Raw genomic sequence first — 23,077 nt, 5'->3', positions numbered from 1 at the left:
TGAGGAAGCGTATTTGGGACGTGTTTGGGGCATATATGCTAGCAATGGTGATTTGGCAATTGTTGAGCAGACCCACCAAGATCAAAAATCTCCCCCTTTCATCAATAACCGACGATTGTAAATGAAAGGACACTGTGGCCTTAAAGGTTATCAACACTCCCGCCTTTTTTTTGTCAGCATTAGATGTGTATGTTATCGGAAATCTATGGTGGGTGAATTTGGGACTGTGCTCCTTGGCGAAATGCGTTTCTTGTAAGCATACAATGTCGGTATTAGAAGCTAAAACATCTCTCCATACTGAAGCCCTCTTAAAGGGAGAATTAAGCCCTCTGGCATTCAATTACATAAATTTAACCGCCATACTTAATACATGTACATTTCCCTCTATTAATCCAAAACAGTATTAGATATTTGCTAATACATACCCACATCATGCTAGACACAGATAACATTATTCTTATAGAAGCAATTTCAAAGGAGGAGGACAGGGAAGGGAAGGGGAAACTGAGAAACTGTCGAAAAAACAACATTATTTAGTGTGAAAAATGACTCCGCCAGACAACTTGGCTAAGAGTCACCTGAGACCAATGGGGGAAAGAGTCTCTTGGACACCATCTCGATCTCCATTCTAGCACAAATACTCCGGAAAGAAATCAGGGTCGAGAATTCCCATTCCATTCCTGCGGGAGTCTCGATGGGGACCTCCTAGCAGGGACCGCAGCAGGTGATATAGGTGCAAGTCCCCATTTGCGAATCAGGGCGGATCCTCCTTCTATATCTGCCATAGTGTGCAAGACCCCATTCCTGTACACCAATAATTTGGTAGGAAATCCCCATCTGTATCCCACGTCGTTCTTTCTCAAGGCCAACGTAATAGGTAGAAATTTCCTCCTCGCTTGTAACGTCATTTGGGACAGATCCGCATAAACATGTATTTTCTCATAGGGTGCAGGTAAAAGATGCAGTCGTCGGGTAGCAGACATTAGAGAATCTTTAGTGTGGAAAAAGTGGATCCTTGCTATCACATCCCTTGGCAGATCATTAGGAATAGATTTAGGTTTAGGGAGCCTATGAGCTCTATCAATAATAAGATCCTCTGGTTTGGAGGAAGGTATCACTTCTTTTATAAGTTGCTGCAAATATGCAGTAAGGTTGCTAGGTTGGACCGACTCTGGAATTCCTCTAAATTTAACATTATTTCTCCTATTGCGATCTTCCAAGTCTGCCAGTTTGTGCTTCAGAGTTTGCAATTCTTCTTCCAGAGATACATGAGCGTCTACTACATCATTATGAGCATTAGTGAGTTCACTCATTTTAACCTCCACGTGGTCTACTCTTTCACCCAGACCATCAATGGCGTTAGAAAGCTTTGTGGAGAATCCTAAAAGATCACTCTGAAAGGATCCACTTAGGGCTAATATCACATTTTTGATAAAGGCTTCTGAGGCAGCTTGATTAGAGGAAGGTATGTCTTCTATAGCCCCTGGTTGTGAAAATATATCCTCTGTGCCCGGGCTTTGGGCTGCTGTGAGAGCTACAGGGCTGGGGAGGGGAGATCCCCCTGAGGCACGAGGGGAGGACGCCATTTTAGGTATGGGAATGGCTGATGTTTCAGCAGAGCGTCCTTTCCCTATGAAAGCTATGGCTGGTGAATCTGCTTCTTCGTCCCCCAGGGCATGCACTCACCCACCTTCGATATCCTGGAGCTCTCTTCATCCACCTCTTCTTCAGGCGAGGAGGGGAAAACAAGCGGGATCTCAGCCGAGGAAGGCGCGTCGCCGCCATGTTTGTTCTCCTTCGTGGAGAAAAAGTCGGTGAGACGCTTGGGTCCCGTTTTCAGAGACTTCATCCGGGTCATCATGTTGCCTCACTTCCGAGGATAGCAGGCTGGTGTTCCGGTAATGATCCGGTAAGTATTCCGTGTTGCTATGGTCGTCGCTGGAGATCTCAGAGCGGAGCTCAAGGAGATGCGACCGCTCTGTTCGGCATCCAAGCCACGCCCCAGGATTTTCTTTTTTAAACCAACGTATCATTGAGTTGTTTTTTTAGATAGCGAGAGACGAATTCTCAAAATTTTATAGAAATCGGACTTTAGTAGATCAAATTTGGCCATAAGGGTGGCAAAATGACCAAAAAAATTATTTTCATACAAATCACCAATCTTTTTTCCTTGACGTCTTAGGGTATGTGCACACGATATCGACAATTACGGAGCTGTTTTCAGGAGAAAACAGCTCCTGCATTTCAGACGTAATTGCATATACTCGCGTTTTGCGAGGCGTCAATTACGGCCGTAATTTGGAGCTGTTCTTCATTGAAGTCAATGAAAAACGGCTCAAATTATGTCCCAAGAAGTGTCCTGCACTTCTTTGATGACGCTGTTATTTTACGCGCCGTCTTTTGACAGTGACGTGTAAAATTACAGGTCGTCGGCACAGTACGTCGGCAAACCCATTAAAATGAATGGTCAGATGTTCGCCTCGTTTACGCCTGAAAATAGGTCGTGTGAACCCAGCCTTACAGCGGCAGCACAAATGTGGAGATTCTATCTCCCTGAAATGATAGGACAGGTGGTAACAAATAACATGTTGATCACTGCCTACATATAGCACCTTCCGCCCTAATACTATTGTCTTTTTTTCTGTCCTTTCTGGAAGAATCAGGTGGAGTCACGCTGAGAAGTATTTCCATCTTTATTTATTTATTTTTGCTTCCTGGTGGGATCCCGCTTGTGTGGGTCAATACAGGCGGGATTTCCATTGCTAATTGTCCTTGTACTGAGGATCCCATGATTTTTTCAGTGCTTATGTGTTTTAGATGTTTGTAAACTTACTGCCAGAATCCACAGAAAAGAGTAGTTGTGCATGGTTTCCTTAAGCCTTTGGTGCTCCTCCGGCATCTATCGTGGTGACGTGAATATGATCCTAGGTCTTCTCTGCGCATGCGCCCGCTTTTTCTCAGGGCGTACGTGCAGAGTCAGGATACGTCTTTACCAGACTCCTTCGGGAAATTTGCCTGTAGGCAGTGACATTGTCTCCTAGGGATTTCATTGGTGGGGAGGTGTGTCTTTCGTCTTGTCACGCCTCCCCCACCCCCTCATTTACTGGCACTATTTAAAGAGGTCTGCCAGACAGTTTTTAGCCGCTCTGTCACACTGGATATTTTGTAAATCCAGTTCCAACGTAATCCTGGGCAAAGATTTTTAGACTGTACACTGTGTGCATAATAATAACATGGGTGTTTGTTGAGGCTTAATATTTCCTGTTTACAGATGTCTCGAGGCTCTGGTGAGAGAAGCTCTATGGGCAGGAGAAGAGGGCAGTATTGAGATCTTTGACACATTTTCACCCATCCATACAGGGAAGAGCAGTGAAGATTAGATCGGACAACGCAACAACCGTGTCCTATATAAACCGCCAAGGAAGCACAAGATCCATAGCACTTCTGATAAAAGTGGAACCAGGTTTTTTTTTCATCATGAGCAGCTCACAGCTTTCGCATATCAAGGGGAGCCGCAATAGCATTGCTGACAGACTAAGTCGAGATCTGCTCCTCCCGGGAGAATGGTCACTCGACCGGGACATCTTTGCTCAGATTGTGAATCTGTGGGGTCTTCCTCAAGTGGATCTAATGGCCACTCGAGGGAATGCAAAAGTAATCAGATTTTACTCCCTCTTCAGGGAGGGCGAGCCTTGGGTCTTAGATGCCCTATCCATCCTGTGTAAATTCCAGTTGGCTTACATATTTCCGCCCATCCCAATGATCCTAAAGGTCTTACAAAAGATCAAACCAGGTCTCAACAATAATAATCTGCCCATACTGGCCCAAGAGGGCTTGGTTCACTTGCCTGATGATCCTGAGCAAGGGGATCTGGTGGAGGCTTTTCTCGGATTCCACATCTGGTGACACAGGACGGCCGATGCTATCCCCACCTGGTCCGCCTCCACCTGGCCCCCTTTTAGCCAGTTCAGGGTTATCGGAGGTGGTAATAAATACTCTCCTACAATCAAGAAGCTCCAATACCAACAGAACAGACATGAGAATTAAGAGGGCCTTCTCCTTATGGTGCCATATTAACCAAGTAATCTCTTCAGCTCCAATAGTCCAAAATATTATGTATTTTTTACAAGACGGATTTGACAAAGGCCTGAAACAGAGTATTATCCGAGTACAAATTTCAGCCTTATCAGTAGCATTGGGTGAGAGACTTTCTCAACAGCTATTGATTCAGAGATTTGTTAAAGCGATCCAAAGAATTAGACAAACGATAACTCATCCAGTTCTTAGATGGGACCTGGGTATAGTACTAAAAAACTGTAACCGTTTGAACCTCTCCAATAAGTGGAGTTAAATAATTTGTTCCTCATGGTCTACTTTTTGGGGGCCAAACGAGTTAGTGAAACCCAGACCCTGGGTGCCTCTGACCCTTATTTGATCTTCCTCCAGGACCGAGTCCTCTTGAGAACTCTTCCATCTTTTGTTCCCAATGTACCATAATTTCAGACTATGAACCAACAGTGTTTTTTCCAAATCCCTCCTCCGATTAAAATAAAAAAAACTCCACTCATTGGATGTAGAGAGAGCCCTAAGTATCTATGTGGCACACACGGAACAAATAAGAAGGTCAAAACATCTGTTTGTTTTCTTCAAAGGGAAAAATAAGGGTCAGAAAGTTTCAAAACCGTCTCTGTCCAGATGGATTAGAGAGGTAATTATCCTTTGTTACGACCAGATTGGTCTTCAGGCACCAGGCCCTATCAAGGCCCTTTCAACAAGAGCAATGTCAACCTCATGGGCTGAAAGAAGTTGTGTTCTACTGGATCAGATCTGCAGAACGGCCTCGTGGGCTTCCTCTCACACGTTTGTGAAGCATTACAGACTGGACATCCGTACAGACGGCCTTCGGCACAGCGGTTCTACAGTCTGCAGTGCAGGATAACCCTCCCTAAAAATGGTTATTGCTATATCCCCATTTGTTCTGCTGCTGTAGGACGTCAAAGAAAGTGTAATTTCTACTTACCCTAAATTCTCTTTCCTTTAGTCCAAAGCAGCAGCACAGTTTTCCCTCCCATTAAACTAGGGTTAGGGTGGAAGGTGCTATATGTAGGCAGTGATCAACTTGTTGATTGTTACCATCTGTCCTATCATTTCAGGGAGACAGAATATCTGCATTTGAGCTGCTGCTTTGGACTAAAGGAAAGAGAATTTACGGTAAGTTGAAATTACACTTTATCCACTGTGATTCTTAGTCTGAGAGGTCGATATCAGGGATCATGGTGTCCAAAAAGAATATGAGTAAATGTGTGAGCAATAATCATTCTGCATTCTACAACTACTCTGTAGGAATTTGCCTTAATGACTTTAATACTAGTTAGTGCTGGGAAAGAAATCTGCTGTGTAGGTGTCATGCCAAGTAGGGTTTCTATGTGGCCAGGGCCGATTCTAGCTTTTCTGCTGCCTGAGGCGAAAATTGAAATGGCGACCCCCAGATTTTGATTGACATCCCGCTGGCTGCTACATAACTACCAGCCTCTTCCAACACTTGCGGATGGCATGTGCGGTGCAGCAATGAAACCGGGAAGAGTACACATCGTTGCGCAGTGCGTGCCCATGGAAAACAAGGCAATTGTGCATCCGAGAAAGTTGGAGGAGATTGGTAGTGATATATAACAGCCAGGGAGATGTCAATCAAGCATGGAAAAGTGGGATTGGAAGCAGGACTATGTGACTCTTCAGAATAGCGGCACCGCCCCATGACCCTTTAAAGAGTAATTAGCATATAGTGTGCACCGTTTAAAAGTTGATTTTATAGATTTTCCTGCATCTGAAAAAAACATACAAGGGAATGTTTGGAAATATTGCCAGGCCATGTAAAACCGCATGGTAGCAGTTCAAGGCGTTAAAATTACCTGACAGGTTCCAATTAAATATACAATGCATTGAAAACAATTCCATCTGCCCTGCAATTTTGTTATTATAAATATATCCTATATAATTACAGCTCCAGAACCAAGACCTGAAATATATACAGCACCAGAATCAAGCTCAGTACATATATACAACACCAGAACCAAGCTCCGTACATAAATACAACACCAGAACAAAGCTCAGTACATATATACAGTACCAGAACCAAGATCAGTACATATATACAGTGCCAGAACCAAACTAAGTACATATATAAGGCACCAGCACAATTACAGCTTAATTTAGTGCAACCCCTGCCGTATAGATTTGTAGGGTATAAAACTACAGCTCCCAGCATGGCCTGAACAATGGTAAGGATATGCTGGGAGTTGCTGTTCCACAAAAAAATCATACCACCCATCATCTCGCTGCAGATCATGCAGTGACTACAGTGTTGATTAGAGGCAGAATAAACATTTACATTAAGTGACTCACAGGTGACGTCAGATTTTAGTTGTTCTTTTTCTCTTTTCTTCTCCATCCGGTCCAGACCTCTATGGTGACTTCTCCCGACCACAACCCATTTCTGTAGTTTTCCGCTCAGATCTCTTGAGCTTCTCACTTTTCAAACATTTATGCACCTATAAATACAAGATACAATTTTCATGGTGCCACGCACTACACCCTAAATATAATAGCACCATACACTGTGTCCCTGATTATAATAGCACCATACACTGTGTCCCTGATAGACTGTGTAACTGATTATAATAGCACCACCATACACTGTGTCCCACACACAGACACACACACACACACACACACACACACACACACACACACACTCTCACACACACAGTGCCCCATGTAGATAGTGCCCCACAAAAAGGCAATGTAGATAGTGCCCCTATAGAGCCCCCTGCAGATAGTGCCCCACATAGAGCCCCCTTTAGACAGTGTCCCACATACATAGTGCCCTTCATAGAGCCCCCTGCAGACAATGCCTCACATAGAGCCCCCTGTAGACAGTGCCCCACATACATAGTGCCCTCCATAGAGCCCCCTGTAGATATTAGCGCCCAGAGATCCCCCAGTAGATAGTGCCCACATATAGCCACCTGTAGATAGTGCTCCACATATAGCCACCTGTAGATAGTGCTCCACATATGGCCCCCTGTAGACAGGGATCCACATATAGCCCCCTCCCGTAGATAGTTCTCCACATATGGCCCTCCTGTAGATAGTGCTCAACATATAGTCCCCTGTAGATAGAGCTCCACATATATCCCCTCACACATATAGCCCCTCGCACATATAGTCCCTACCTGTAGATAGTGCTCCACATATAGCCCCTCATACAGAAAAAAATAAACTTTACATACTCACCTTATCCCGTTCCCACGCCGTCATTTTGCAATGCAGGCCTGTTCTCTTCTGAGCAGATCTGCTGGGGCTGAACGACGCAAGCGGCGCAATGATGTCATCGCCCGCTTGCGTCGTTGAAAGACGCTGATTGGCGGGGCAGAATGACATGCCCAGCCACTCAGCGCCTTTTAACGATGCAAGCGGCGGGATTACGTCCTCGTGCCACTTGCGTCCGTAAAAGCGGCGTGAATGTGCGACGCGAACGTGCCCCGCCATTCATTGCTTATGCATATAATTGTATCTGCGTCCTATAGATGCAGGTACAATTATAGCACAGGAGGGGGTGGCGGCAGCTGGTTTCAATGGCGCCGCCGCCCCCTCAGAGAGGCAGCAGGCGACCGCCTGAGGCGAGATGGTCATCTCGCCTCATGGACGGTACGGCCCTGTATGTGGCCACAGATTGTGTTACTTTCAATCTAAACATAATATTTAAATGATGAGCCTGGCCTCCAGAATTTTGCTTGGTCTAGTAAAGCAGCTTGGTAAAATATTCTGAGGCCCGCAACTCCCATCCCTCCCCATTTCCAGTTTTGGACCATCACTGAGAACTTGGTTCTGGGCCAAGATAATAGTTATGATGCATTGTTGCAAGGAATCAAAATATTTATTGATATGATAAGTGGTATAATGTGTATCAGATATAGTATAGTGGGCAAGATCATCATCCTAAAAAGGGATATTTTTCCAGCCAATGAAAGTGGGGTGTCCGAGTATTTCTGTAGTTGGTGAGGCAGAGAGGTAAGGAGGGGTTTGAAGTTTTTAGTGTATAAAGTGGAAAAAGGGTTGGTTAGGAAAATGCAGAGATATTTAACCCTTTCATGACCAAGGGTTATTGATGCCCCTGTGTCCAGGTAAAATTTTCCATTTTTGATATGCACTTCTTTAAATGATAATATCTTTGCAACCGCTTTGAATATCACAACTATTTTTTATTTTTTTTACAAGACTTATGAGGCTTGCATTTTCTAGATTAGTTCAATTAATTCCATGTATTTTTTTTTATTTTTATTATAAGCAGACAAATCACTAAAAATGTGAAAGAAAACACTTTTTTGTATTTTTTATACTGTTCAAAAGTTTAGGGTCACTTAGAAATTTCCTTATTTTTGAAAGAAAAGCACAGTTTTTTTCAATGAAGATAACATTAAATTAATCAGAAATACACTCTATACATTGTTAATGTGCTAAATGACTATTCTAGCTGCAAACGTCTGGTTTTTAATGCAATATCTACATAGGTGTATAGAGACCCATTTCCAGCAACCATCACTCCAGTGTTCTAATGGTACATTGTGTTTGCTAACTGTGTTAGAAGGCTAATGGATGATTAGAAAACACTTGAAAACCCTTGTGCAATTATGTTAGCACCGCTGTAAACAGTTTTGCTGTTTAGAGGAGCTATAAAACTGACCTTCCTTTGAGCTAGTTGAGAATCTGGAGCATTACATTTGTGGGTTCGATTAAATTCTCAAAATGGCTAGAAAAAGAGAGCTTTCATGTGAAACTCGACAGTCTATTCTTGTTCTTAGAAATGAAGGCTATTCCATGCGAGAAATTGCCAAGAAACTGAAGATTTCCTACAACGATGTGTACTACTCCCTTCAGAGGACAGCACAAACAGGCTCTAACCAGAGTAGAAAGAGAAGTGGGAGGCCCCGCTACACAACTGAGCAACAAGACAAGTACATTAGAGTCTCTAGTTTGAGAAATAGACACCTCACAGGTCCTCAACTGGCAGCTTCATTAAATAGTACCCGCAAAACGCCAGTGTCAACGTCTACAGTAAAGAGGCGACTCCAGATTGCTGGCCTTCAGGGCAAAGTGGCAAAGAAAAAGCCATATCTGAGACTGGCTAATAAAAGGAAAAGATTAATACGGGCAAAAGCACACAGACATTGGACAGAGGAAGATTGGAAAAAAGTGTTATGGACAGACGAATCGAAGTTTGAGGTGTTTGGATCACACAGAAGAACATTTGTGAGACGCAGAACAACTGAAAAGATGCTGGAAGAGTGCCTGACGCCATCTGTCAAGCATGGTGGAGGTAATGTGATGGTCTGGGGTTGCTTTGGTGCTGGTAAAGTGGGAGATTTGTACAAGGTAAAAGGGATTTTGAATAAGGAAGGCTATCACTCCATTTTGCAACGCCATGCCATACCCTGTGGACAGCACTTGATTGGAGCCAATTTCATCCTACAACAGGACAATGACCCAAAGCACACCTCCAAATTATGCAAGAACTATTTAGGGAAGAAGCAGGCAGCTGGTATTCTATCTGTAATGGAGTGTCCAGTGCAGTCACCAGATCTCAACCCCATAGAGCTGTTGTGGGAGCAGCTTGACCGTATGGTACGCAAGAAGTGCCCATCAAGCAAAGCTAACTTGTGGGAGGGCCTTCTGGAAGCATGGGGTGAAATTTCTCCCGATTACCTCAGCAAATTAACAGCTAGAATGCCAAAGGTCTGCAATGCTGTAATTGCTGCAAATGGAGCATTCTTTGACGAAAGCAAAGTTTGAAGGAGATAATTATTATTTCAAATAAAAACCATTATTTCTAACCTTGTCAATGTCTTGACTATATTTTCTAGTCATTTTGTAACTCATTTGATAAATATAAGTGTGAGTTTTCATGGAAAACACGAAATTGTCTGGGTGACCCCAAACTTTTGAACGGTAGTGTGTATATATATATATATATATATATATATATATATATATATACTCTGTTGCAGCTCTGTAACAATTATTCTCCTTATCTCGCCTGGATCGCTGTGAGGGGAGAGTGAAGAGGGTTATAAGGCTATATTCACACAATGTTAAAAAGAGGCAGATAGGCAGATAAAAACTGATCAACTGTCAGTTTTTCATAGCTGTTTTGCATCAGTGTGTCTCAAAATTTGAATACATTTCCCGACCGTCTGACTGTTTTTAACTGCCATTTGCCATCCGTTTTTTATGGCCGTTAAAAAAATGGATGAATTTTATGCGTTAGAGTCTTTTGTCCCAACCCCCTGAAAACACCACAGTGCCCATGTAGATAGTGCTGCAATACCTCTGTAGATAGTGCCACAGTGCCATGGTGCCACAGTGCCCACTGTAGATAGTGCCAGTGCCCACATAGTGCCCACTGTGGATAGTGCCCACATAGTGCCACAGTTCCCACTGTACTTAGTGCCCACATAGTGTCACACACAGTGCCCACGTAGATAGCGCCTCAGTGTCCCCTGTAGGCAGTGCCCATATAGTTCCACAGTGCCCATGTAGATAGTGCTACCCCCTGTAGATTAGCAAAAATATTTTAGAGATCCTGGGTAGTTGGCGGGCACAATATAACAATAACAACTAATTGCCAATAGGCACAAACCCTATTTCCCAAATACCATGAAGTAAAATAAAATAAATTATTTAATGTGCTATATGTAGCAAAAAGACAGACCACACATAACGATTAAAATGATCACCGCTTTGGTGCCAGGCAAAAGTGTAAGCGATTACTGCACATGCAGCGGTGTGAAACACCTATAGATCGATGTGAAGACCGCTATCCTAGCAGTCAATTGATTCGGTTTGTCCCACAGTATGTCTGGCAACCAGCAGGAATTAAAATATGAAGAGCCCCCCCGACATGTTTCGCTACTGCTGTAGCGTCCTCAGGGGATAATGGGGCTAATGGCGGCGCGCCGAGAAATCTTCCTCTTGTAAACCCTTCCGATGACGTACAACTGAGGTGTGTGAGTATAACCAGCCAATCAGAAGAGGTAGATGAGGACCATCCCCAAAAGAAAATAGATTGACAGGTGGGAGACCATGAGATTAGCCAATCATTAAGAATAGAGTGCGCAGGCGCACATATAACAATTGAGAACATAGTGTACATTGCCTGTGGGCAGTAGGCGCATGCTCAAATACATGTGTCAGAATAGATAGAGATTGCGCTTGCGCGAACGGGCAATAACAGGACTTAGACTAGATCAGATAAAGAAACAGGAAATCAATGCATGCGCATCTGTGAGATATCGGACTTAGTGTTACAGCACACAAAAGTTGCAAGGTACTACAGGTAAGTATGGTAAGATAAATAAATAGGGTCCGCGTATGCGCAGATACCCTTTAGTAGGAAATAGAGTGGATAGAGTCTAAACTCTGCGAACGTATCTATATATGTAAAGACTTAGTTACAAACTATTTAGATAGTCTGATGAATAGGTGTAAGGGCCAATCGTGCGTGATAGCACAATATGGGACCTAAAATAGAAAAGAGAGGAGATAGACAACGGACAAAAAACAACACCACAGGACAGCGCGTGAGCATCTATCAGATCTTTAATATGAGATTGCTCATTTAAAGGAATGTGTATAGGGTCTCCCTTATATTTCAGGAATAAAGTCCTCAGAGCTACAAGATGTACAAATCCATTAGGTTAGATGATAACTTATTTGATGGACGTGGGGTACAAAGTGTATGGAAGAGACAAGGAGCCGTCATATTTGTGTGGTCTGAAGTCATACAGTTGACTTATTTCTGACATGAAAGAAAAACTTCTATATATTTTTTGATACCAAATATTATTTTTGTATTTTGAACGGGCACAGGGCTAGACTATCCAATAACGTATATTCCCAAAAATGAAAATGAACCCAAAATAAACACCAGAGAGTATTCAGATCAATGAAAGACAGTGAAGGTAAAACCCTCATTTAGACCCAAAGGGGTCGTAGTGCTAAGGCGGTGGATCCACCGTGCCTCTTCTTGTAAGAGTCTCCAATCTAGATTACCGGCCCTGGGACCTAGTTTAATTTGGGCAACACCCCAGAATTGAAGTAATCGAGTGTTGCCCCCATGAAAATTATGAAAATGTCATGATATATTAGTATCTTCTTTATTAATAATAGTACTGAGATGTTTGGAAATTCTTCTCCTCAGTTCCTGGATAGTCTTGCCCACATATAACTTAGGACATGGGCATTTGGCTATATATACACACTACCGGTCAAAAGTGTGGGGTCACCCAGACAATTTTGTGTTTTCCATGAAAACTCACACTTATATTTATCAAATGAGTTGCAAAAAGACTAGAAAATATAGTCAAGACATTGACAAGGTTAGAAATAATGATTTTTATTTGAAATAATAATTTTCTCCTTCAGACTTTGCTTTCGTCAAAGAATGCTCCATTTGCAGCAATTACAGCATTGCAGACCTTTGGCATTCTAGCTGTTAATTTGCTGAGGTAAATGGGAGAAATTTCACCCCATGCTTCCAGAAGCCCCTCCCACAAGTTGGATTGGCTTGATGGGAACATCTTGCGTACCATACGGTCAAGCTGCTCCCACAACAGCTCTATGGGGTTGAGATCTGGTGACTGCACTGGCCACTCCATTACAGATAGAATACCAGCTGCCTGTTTCTCCCCTAAATAGTTCTTGCATAATTTGGAGGTGTGCTTTGGGTCATTGTCCTGTTGTAGGATGAAATTGGCTCCAATCAAGCGCTGTCCACAGGGTATGGCATGGCGTTGCAAAATGGAGTGATAGCCTTCCTTATTCAAAATCCCTTTTACCTTGTACAAATCTCCCACTTTACCAGCACCAAAGCAACACCAGACCATCACATTACCTCCACCATGCTTGACAGATGGCGTCAGGCACTCTTCCAGCATCTTTTCAGTTGTTCTGCGTCTCACAAATGTTCTTCTGTGTGATCCAAACACCTCAAACTTCGATTCGTCTATCCATAACACTTTTTTTCCAATCTTCCTCTGTCCAATGTCTGTGTGCTTTTGCCCATATTAATCTTTTCCTTTTATTAGCCAGTCTCAGATATGGCTTTTTCTTTGCCATTCTGCCCTGAAGGCCAGCATCCCTGAGTCGCCTCTTTACTGTAGACGTTGACACTGGCGTTTTGCGGGTACTATGTAATGAAGCTGCCAGTTGAGGACCTGTGAGGCGTCTATTTCTCAAACTAGAGACTCTAATGTACTTGTCTTGTTGCTCAGTTGTGCAGCGGGGCCTCCCACTTCTCTTTCTACTCTGGTTAGAGCCTGTTTGTGCTGTCCTCTGAAGGGAGTTGTACACACCGTTGTAGGAAATCTTCAGTTTCTTGGCAATTTCTCGCATGGAATAGCCTTCATTTCTAAGAACAAGAATAGACTGTTTCACATGAAAGCTCTCTTTTTCTAGCCATTTGGAGAGTTCAATCGAACCCACAAATGTAATGCTCCAGATTCTCAACTAGCTCAAAGGAAGGTCAGATTTATAGCTCCTCTAAACAGCAAAACTGTTTACAGCGGTGCTAACATAATTGCACAAGGGTTTTCAAGTGTTTTCTAATCATCCATTAGCCTTCTAACACAGTTAGCAAACACAATGTACCTGTAATGGCAGGGGGTAGGGAGACGGACAACTGAGCCCTAATCTACCCGCCACTCTGTCCCTGCCTACTTGCAACGACCCGCCCTAGGCGACGGGGTACAACTGGGCGGCGGTCCCTGCGCTCAGTAAGTGCACGACAAACACGACAAACATACAAAGGAACACAAGCAAGGAAAAGGGGCCGTTGCCCACGGCAACACCGTGAGCAACCAGAGTGGTGAACGAGCCGAGTCAAGCCAGGAGTGTGCGAGGTACAAAACGAAAAGCAGAAGAGTAGTCGGTAAGCCAGGGTATGTATGGAGCAGGATCAAAAATAGCAGGAGCTGTAGCTGGGCCAGGAAACCACAAGGAAAGAATCACAAGCACCGAGGGACAGGAAGTGCAGGCTTAAATAGACCGAGGGCGGGAGCTAGCTGAGTCTGGCCAGGTTACGATAGGCTCTCCCACTCCTAAGCCTGCCAGCCTGAATGGTGGAAGCAGGAGTCAGTCTCAGGGATGTATTCTCAGGTGCTGACTGATTAGTTCTGGGAGTTAACCCCGAAGCTGTGCCTGGCAGATCCTTTACAGTACCCCCCCCCCTTTTATGAGGGGCCACCGGAACCTTTCTAAGTGGACCTGGCTTACTGGGGAAACGCAGGTGGAACCTCCTGACCAATACCCCAGCGTGAACATCCCGGGCGGGTACCCAAGTCCTCTCCTCGGGTCTGTATCCTCTCCAATGGACCAGGTACTGGAGGGAGCCTTGGACCATCTTGCTGTCCACAATCCTGGCCACCTCGAATTCCACCCCCTCAGGGGTGAGGATGGGAACAGGAGGTCTCCTCGAGGGAGCCAAGGACGGGGAGCAGCGTTTGAGGAGGGAGGCATGAAACACGTCGTGTATCCGAAAAGACGGGGGTAACTACAGCCGGAAGGAGACAGGATTGAGGACCTCAATGACCTTATACGGCCCAATAAACCGGGGAGCAAACTTCTTGGACGGAACCTTGAGACGCAAGTTCCTAGACGACAACCACACCAGATCCCCGACCATAAACAGGGGGTTATCAGAACGTTTTTTATCAGCCTGAGTTTTTTGTACGCTCTGGGAGACCTCTAGGTTTTTCTGAACCTGGGCCCAGACTGTGCACAGTTCCCGATGAACGACCTCTACCTCGGGATTGTTGGAACTACCAGGTGAAACGGAGGAGAACCGTGGATTAAACCCAAAATTACAAAAAAAAGGAGAGACCCCTGACGAGTTACTGACCCGGTTATTAAGGGAAAATTTGGCGAGGGGAATGAAATAGACCCAATCAAATTGACAGTCAAAGACAAGACACCTTAAGTATTGTTCTAGAGATTGATTAGTCCTCTCCGTTTGGCCATTGGTTTCAGGATGGAAGGCAGAGGAGAAGGACAGATCAATCCCCAACTTCATACAGAAGGCTCTCCAAAACAATTAAACAAATTGTACCCCTCTGTCCGAAACGATATTGACAGGGACCCCATGGAGACGCAGGATGTGTTTGACAAACAAGAAAGCCAACGTTTTGGCGTTGGGTAGTTTCTTGAGGGGCACAAAGTGGCACATCTTACTGAAGCGGTCCACCACCACCCACACCACCAACTTGCCTTGGGATGGAGGCAAATCGGTGATAAAATCCATGGAGATATGTGTCCAAGGTCTCTGGGGAATGGGCAAAGAACGCAGTAAGCCCGCTGGTCGGGACCTGGGAGTCTTGGACCTAGCACAAACCTCACAAGCGGCGACGTAGGCCTTAACGTCTTTAGGCAACCCAGGCCACCAATAATTTCTGAAAATGAGGTGTTTGGTACCCAGGATGCCTGGATGGCCAGATAGTGCGGAGTCATGATTTTCCCTAAGTACCCTTAGCCAGAATTTCAGGGGAACAAACAGCTTGTTCTCGGGAAGGTTCCCGGGAGCTGCACCTTGATCAGCAGCAATATCAGAGACTAAATCAGAATCGATCGAGGAAATGATTATACCTGGAGGCAAAATACAAGCAGGATCTTCCTCCGAAGGAGGGCTGGCCATGAAGCTACGCGACAGTGCATCAGCCTTAATATTTTTAGACCCAGCCCTATAGGTAACCAAAAAATTGAATCTGGTAAAAAATAACGCCCATCGAGCTTGTCTCGGGTTTAGCCTCCGGGCAGATTCTAGGAAAACCAGATTCTTGTGGTCGGTAAGGATCGTTACCTGGTGCCTAGCCCCCTCCAGGAAGTGGCGCCACTCTTCAAATGCCCATTTAATGGCTAAGAGTTCGCGGTTGCCAATATCATAGTTACTTTCAGTTGGCGAAAACTTCCTGGAGAAGTAGGCACAGGGGCGGAGATGGGTGAGGGACCTGGTACCCTGGGACAAGACAGCCCCCACTCCCACCTCAGATGCGTCAACTTCCACGATAAATGGCTCCATTTGGTTGGGCTGAACCAGCACCGGGGCCGAGACAAAGCACTTCTTAAGGACCTCAAAAGCCTGGACAGCCTCAGGAGGCCAATGGAGGAGATCAGCACCTTTGCGAGTGAGGTCCGTAAGGGGCTTAGCGATGACCGAGAAGTTAGCAATAAATCTCCTGTAATAATTAGCGAACCCCAAAAAACACTGTAACGCCTTCAGGGAGGCAGGTTGGACCCATTCCGCCACAGCCTGAACCTTGGCGGGGTCCATGCGGAATTCATGAGGAGTGAGGATTTGACCCAAAAATGGAATCTCCTGTACCCCAAACACACATTTTTCGGTTTTGGCAAACAGTTTGTTTTCCCGAAGGACCTGGAGCACCTTCCTGACATGCTCAATGTGGGAGGACCAGTCCTTGGAAAACACCAGTATGTCATCAAGGTACACTACCAGAAAAATCCCCAGGTAATTTCTCAAAATCTCATTTATGAAATTCTGGAAGACCGCAGGGGCATTACACAACCCAAAGGGCATGACGAGGTATTCGAAATGGCCTTCGGGCATGTTAAACGCAGTCTTCCACTCATCCCCCTCTTTGATGCGAATAAGGTTATATGCCCCCCGTAGATCCAATTTAGAAAACCATTGGGCCCCCTGAACCTGATTAAAGAGATCAGGAATCAAAGGAAGGGGATACTGGTTCCTTACCGTGACCTTATTCAGGCTACGGTAGTCAATGCATGGCCTAAGACCACCATCCTTCTTCCCCACGAAGAAGAAGCCAGCACCTACCGGAGAAGAAGAGGGACGAATGTAACCCTTGGCCAGGGATTCCTGGATATACACTCTCATAGCTTCATGTTCGGGACAAGAAAGATTAAATATCCTACCCTTAGGAAGCTTAGCTCCTGGTACCAATTCGATAGCGCAATCGTATTCTCTATGAGGAGGTAACACTTCGGAGGCCTCCCTAGAGAAAACATCAGCGAAGTCCTGAACAAACTCGGGTAGCGTATTCGCCTCCTTAGGGGGAGAAATAGAATTAACAGAAAAACATGACGTACAACATTCATTACCCCATTTGGTTAGCTCCCCAGTATTCCAGTCAAACGTGGGATTATGCAACTGCAACCAGGGAAGACCTAGAACCAAATCGTACGATAATCCCTGCATCAACAGTACAGAGCATTGCTCCAAATGCATGGAGCCAACAAGGAGTTCAAAAACAGGGGTATGCTGTGTAAAATAACCATTAGCAAGAGGAGTGGAGTCGATACCCACTACCGGGACAGGTTTAGGCAAATAAATCAGAGGCATAGCAAGGGACATAGCAAATTCCACAGACATTATATTAGTAGAGGACCCTGAATCCACGAAGGCACTGCCGGTAGCAGACCTACCACCAAAAGAGACCTGAAAGGGAAGCAAGATCTTAGTACGTTTCATATTTACGGGAAATACCTGTGAGCCCAAGTGACCTCCCCGATGATCACTTAGACGCGGAAGTTCTCTGGCTGCAATCTTACGCTTAGGACAGTTGTTCACTTGATGCTTGTCGTCCCCACAGTAGAAGCAGAGACCATTCTTCCTGCGGAATTCTCTACGTTGTTGGGGGGACACGGAGGCCCCGAGTTGCATAGGTATCTCTGAATCTTTCGGGGAGGAACGAAGCAACGGAGCTTCGGGAGGCATCATGGGGGAGTCGGAGGAGAAAACACATAAACGTTCACGTTGTCGTTCCCTGAGACGTCGGTCAAGTCGTACCGCTAAAGCCATAACCTGGTCTAGGGAGTCAGAAGAGGGATAGCTAACTAGCAGGTCTTTCAGGGCATTCGACAGACCCAACCTAAACTGGCACCTTAAGGCAGGGTCATTCCACCGAGAAGCTACGCACCACTTCCGAAAGTCAGAGCAATACTCCTCAACAGGTCTCTTACCCTGACTTAAGGTCACCAGCTGACTCTCGGCAAAGTCAGTCCTGTCAGTCTCGTTATAAATAAGTCAGAGAGCAGAAAAGAAACAATCAACGGAGGAAAGTTCAGGGGCGTCAGGAGCCAAGGAGAAGGCCCACTCTTGGGGCCCTTCCTGGAGCCGGGACATAATTACACCCACCCGCTGGCTCTCAGAACCTGAGGAATGAGGCTTTAAACGAAAGTAAAGCCTACAACTCTCCCGAAAGGAGAAAAAAGCCCTCCGGTCCCCTGAGAACCGGTCGGGCAACTTGAGGTGGGGTTCAAGAGGTGCGGTGAGGGGAACTACCAGGGTAGCATCAGGCTGGTTGACCCTCTGAGCCAGGGCCTGGACCTGTAGGGAGAGACCCTGCATTTGCTGAGCCAGGGTCTCACGGGGGTCCATAGTGGTGTCAGGGACCAGGGGTAGACTAGGTATGGGCTTGTGATTATGTAATGGCAGGGGGTAGGGAGACGGACAAGTGAGCCCTAATCTACCCGCCACTCTGTCCCTGCCTACTTGCAACGACCCGCCCTAGGCGACGGGGTACAACTGGGCGGCGGTCCCTGCGCTCAGTAAGTGCACGACAAACACGACAAACATACAAAGGAACACAAGCAAGGAAAAGGGGCCGTTGCCCACGGCAACACCGTGAGCAACCAGAGTGGTGAACGAGCCGAGTCAAGCTAGGAGTGTGCGAGGTACAAAACGAAAAGCAGAAGAGTAGTCGGTAAGCCAGGGTCTGTATGGAGCAGGATCAAAAATAGCAGGAGCTGTAGCTGGGCCAGGAAACCACAAGGAAAGAATCACAAGCACCGAGGGACAGGAAGTGCAGGCTTAAATAGACCGAGGGCGGGAGCTAGCTGAGTCTGGCCAGGTTACGATAGGCTCTCCCACTCCTAAGCCTGCCAGCCTGAATGGTGGAAGCAGGAGTCAGTCTCAGGGATGTATTCTCAGGTGCTGACTGATTAGTTCTGGGAGTTAACCCCGAAGCTGTGCCTGGCAGATCCTTTACAGTACCATTAGAACACTGGAGTGATGGTTGCTGGAAATGATCCTCTATACACCTAGGTAGATATTGCATTAAAAACCAGACGTTTGCAGCTAGAATAGTCATTTAGCACATTAACAATGTATAGAGTGTATTTCTGATTAATTTAATGTTATCTTCATTGAAAAAAACTGTTCTTTTCTTTAAAAAATGAGGACATTTCTAAGTGACCCTAAACTTTTGAACGGTAGTGTATAATTCCACTGCTTTGACAGTTGATGAATTGTTTGATCTCGTATGATTTGGATTGATAAAGTTCTTAACTGTTGGAATGAGAGGGCAGAAGGAACACCTGCCACAGGGATGAAATCCCTTAACTGGCGATTTTAGCCAAGTGTATGGGGTACTAGGTCGTCTAGAATAGTGACTGTGTACTAGAAATTCCCGCAGATTTTCCCCTCCGATAAGTGATGCTTGGACTTGCTGGGATTGCATCTTTCAAATCAGGATCAGCAGTAAGTATAGACCAATCTTTTTGTAGAATGTCAGTGACCTGGGGAGAACATACATCAAAAGTACCTATACATCGTATGGCACTGGATGATCTGGGCACAACAAGTTTGGTTTCCTTTTCTAAAAGTAAACTTGGCCTATCAGATGCTCTGGCCCTGGCATAGGCTCTATGTAACCATTTTTTGGGATATCCTCGTGCCAGGAATTTATGATAAAGACCATTACATTCTGCTTGAAAAGATTGTTCATTAGAGCAATTTCTCTTGGCTCTAAGGTATTGGCCTATTGGGATTCATTTCTTAAGGGCAGGTGGGTGATAGCTATCCCAATGCAGGAAACTATTAGTGGCCGTTGCTTTCCGGAAAATGTCAGTTTCGACACTGCCACCAGGGTCCAAGGAGATCTTAAGGTCGAGAAAATTGATCTCATGGTCATGTATCTCATGAGTAAACCTCATTCCAATAGAATTATTGTTAAGTATAGACATGAAATCGGTGAATGTATTGGCATCCCCATCCCAAAGAATGAGAATGACGTCAATATATCTTCCCCAAAATAAAATGTGACAAGTGAAAAAAAGTAAATCATCAGTGAAAACAATAGTGTCTTCCCACCTCCCTAAAAATAAGTTTGCGTAAGTAGGTGCACATATAGTGCCCATGGCTGTGCCCTTTGCTTGATGATAATTTTATTTATCAAAAACAAAAAAGTTATGTGTAAGCAAAAAACATAAAAGTGATAACACAAATTCATTGTGCACGAGCAGACACACATGCAGAGCGTCTGGTAGACGCCTCGTTACACAGTTCCACAGCTCCATTCAGTTTAAGCGATTTTGAAAAAGGCCAGAGTTGGCCGAAACGTCATTTACAATCGCTTGTCAGCAATCACTGAGATTTACAATCGCTTGTCAGCAATCACTGAAGATTTACAATCGCTTGTTAGCAATTACTGAAATTTTTTGAAGATTTATTTCAGTGAAGAACAAACTGAAAATTAAATAACACAAGAATTAAACGAATCTTATTCATTCATACGTTTGAGTGCTTGGGTTATTTGCTGAATGACAAATTCATTGTGTGATTGGAATTGAGTGCCTTTTGTGCTGAAAAAATATTGTACTGCAATAAGACCCAAATTGTGCTGAATATTGGTATACAATGATTCCACGTCTATACTAGCTATCATGGTGGTAGGGGTGACATTGATCTCCTGGATCCTGGTGACAGTGTCCTTAGTGTCCCTTAAGTAAGAGGACAAGGAATAAACAAAGGGTGACAATATTTCGTCCACATAGAGACTAATACCCTGCGTTAGGTTATCATTAGGCCTACCAGGGAGAGGGCAAGTGGCCTTATGGACTTTTGGCAATGCATAAAATGTTGCTAAAGTTGGAGTCGGATTATATAAACGTTTAAATTCATCCGTGGTAATTAGTTTATTCCTCTTAGCATCAGCAAGAAGAATATGTAACTCTGATAGGAAACCATCAGTGGGGTTACTCTTCAAAATGACAAAGGTAGTACTGTCATCAAGTAATCTATGGACCATATTGACATAATCATCACGGTCCATGATCACTATATTACCTCCTTTATCAGAGGGTTTTAAGACCAATTCATCGTTCCTGCACAGATCATCCAGTGCCACTCTTTCACTATTACTGAGGTTACTGAAGATCCTCGATCTATCACTTCTAAGTTTCTTCAAATCATTGCAAACCATCTTGACAAAAATGTCAATATGGCTGTACTGTGAGAAATGGGGAGTGAGCTTAGACTTAGGTCATAAAGGTGAACGGGGGCCAACGACCATAGTGGCCCCGAATTCATTTTCATGAAGTAAGCTTTAAAGGTCCCTAAGTGTATTGGATTCATCACGATTTTGACTAGTCCCGTCGTGCATAATGCTTTTAAAATGTTTATGTAGGGCTAATTTTCTAGCAAACAGGTTGATGTCTTTGGTCCAAATAAACTCGTCAAAAGCAGGAGTAGGAGTGTATAAGAGCCCCTTACATAATAGAGCTTCTTGGTGGGAATTCAAATGGCAAGAGGACAGATTAAATATCTGCATCTCCTCGTCCCTCAGAACATGCGTCCTGGGTGTTATTGTTTTACACCCCAGCGTAAATTGGTTGGTCCTAAAAAAGGAAAGGTAGTAGGGGGACACATAGGTGTAGTGACAGTACTGTTCCCTCCATTTTGAATTGTATTTATGCCAATAAGCTGAGGAGTACATGGTATGCTCGAAATTTTTGGTACAAAGAGCAACGGTGGACCCACCGCCTTAGCACTACGACCACTTTGGGTCTAAATGAGGGTTTTACCTTCACTGCCTTTCTTTGATCTGAATCCTCTCTGGTGTTTATATTGGGTTCATTTTCATTTTTGGGAATATACGTTATTGGATAGTCTAGCCCTGTGCCCGTTCAAAATACAAAAATAATATTTGGTATCAAAAAATATATAGAAGTTTTTCTTTCATGTCAGAAATAAGTCAACTGTATGACTTCAGACCACACAAATATGACGGCTCCTTGTCTCTTCAATACACTTTGTGCCCCACGTCCATCGAATAAGTTATCATCTAACCTAATGGATTTGTACATCTTGTAGCTCTGAGGACTTTATTCCTGAAATATAAGGGAGACCATATACACCTTCCTTTAAATGAGCAATCTCATATTAAAGATCTGATAGATGCTCACGCGCTGTCCTGTGGTGTTGTTTTTTGTCCGTTGTCTATCTCCTCTCTTTTCTATTTTAGGTCCCATATTGTGCTATCACGCACGCTTGGCCCTTACACCTATTCATCAGACTATCTAAATAATTTGTAACTAAGTCTTTACATATATAGATACGTTCGCAGAGTTTAGACTCTATCCACTCTATTTCCTACTAAAGTGTATCTGCGCATGCGCGGACCCTATTTATTTATCTTACCATACTTACCTGTAGCACCTTGCAACTTTTTTGTGCTGTAACACTAAGTCCGATATCTCACAGATGCGCATGCGTTGATTTCCTGTTTCTTTATCTGATCTAGTCTAAGTCCTGTTATTGCCCGTTCGCGCAAGCGCAATCTCTATCTATTCTGACACATCTATTTGAGCATGCGCCTACTGCCCATAGGCAATGTACACTATGTTCTCAATTTTAATATGTGCGCCTGCGCACTCTATTCTTAATGATTGGCTAATCTCATGGTCTCCCACCTGTCAATCTATTTTCTTTTGGGGATGGTCCTCATCTACCTCTTCTGATTGGCTGGTTATACTGACACACCTCAGTTGTACGTCATCGGAAGTGTTTACAAGAGGAAGAGATTTCTAGGCGCGCCGCCATTAGCCCCGTTTTTCCCTGAGTACGCTACAGCAGTAGCGAAACATGTCGGGGGGCTCTTCATATTTTAATTCCTGCTGGTTGCCAGACATACTGTGGGACAAACCCAATCAATTGACTGCTAGGATAGCGGTCTTCACATCGATCTATAGGTGTTTCACACCGCTGCATGTG

At 44.5% G+C, this 23,077-nt stretch overlaps 1 long non-coding RNA gene across 2 annotated transcripts in view; it reads left to right on the top strand.

The window, feature by feature from the left end:
- LOC142748908 (uncharacterized) overlaps nucleotides 1-23,077 on the top strand; it is a 104,506-nt gene that overhangs the window by 35,698 nt on the left and 45,731 nt on the right. The window contains exon 4 of one of the 2 annotated variants that reach the window (XR_012882335.1): nucleotides 5,154-5,211. The exons of the other annotated variant lie outside the window; for it this stretch is intronic. This is a non-coding gene — a long non-coding RNA (uncharacterized LOC142748908). Of the gene's footprint in view, nucleotides 1-5,153; nucleotides 5,212-23,077 lie in introns of those variants that run through there. 2 annotated transcript variants of the gene reach the window in all.

Source organism: Rhinoderma darwinii, chromosome 3 (genome assembly GCF_050947455.1).
Source record: "Rhinoderma darwinii isolate aRhiDar2 chromosome 3, aRhiDar2.hap1, whole genome shotgun sequence".
Classification (NCBI taxonomy): domain Eukaryota; kingdom Metazoa; phylum Chordata; class Amphibia; order Anura; family Rhinodermatidae; genus Rhinoderma; species Rhinoderma darwinii.
This window is presented reverse-complemented; position numbering and strand designations above follow the sequence as displayed.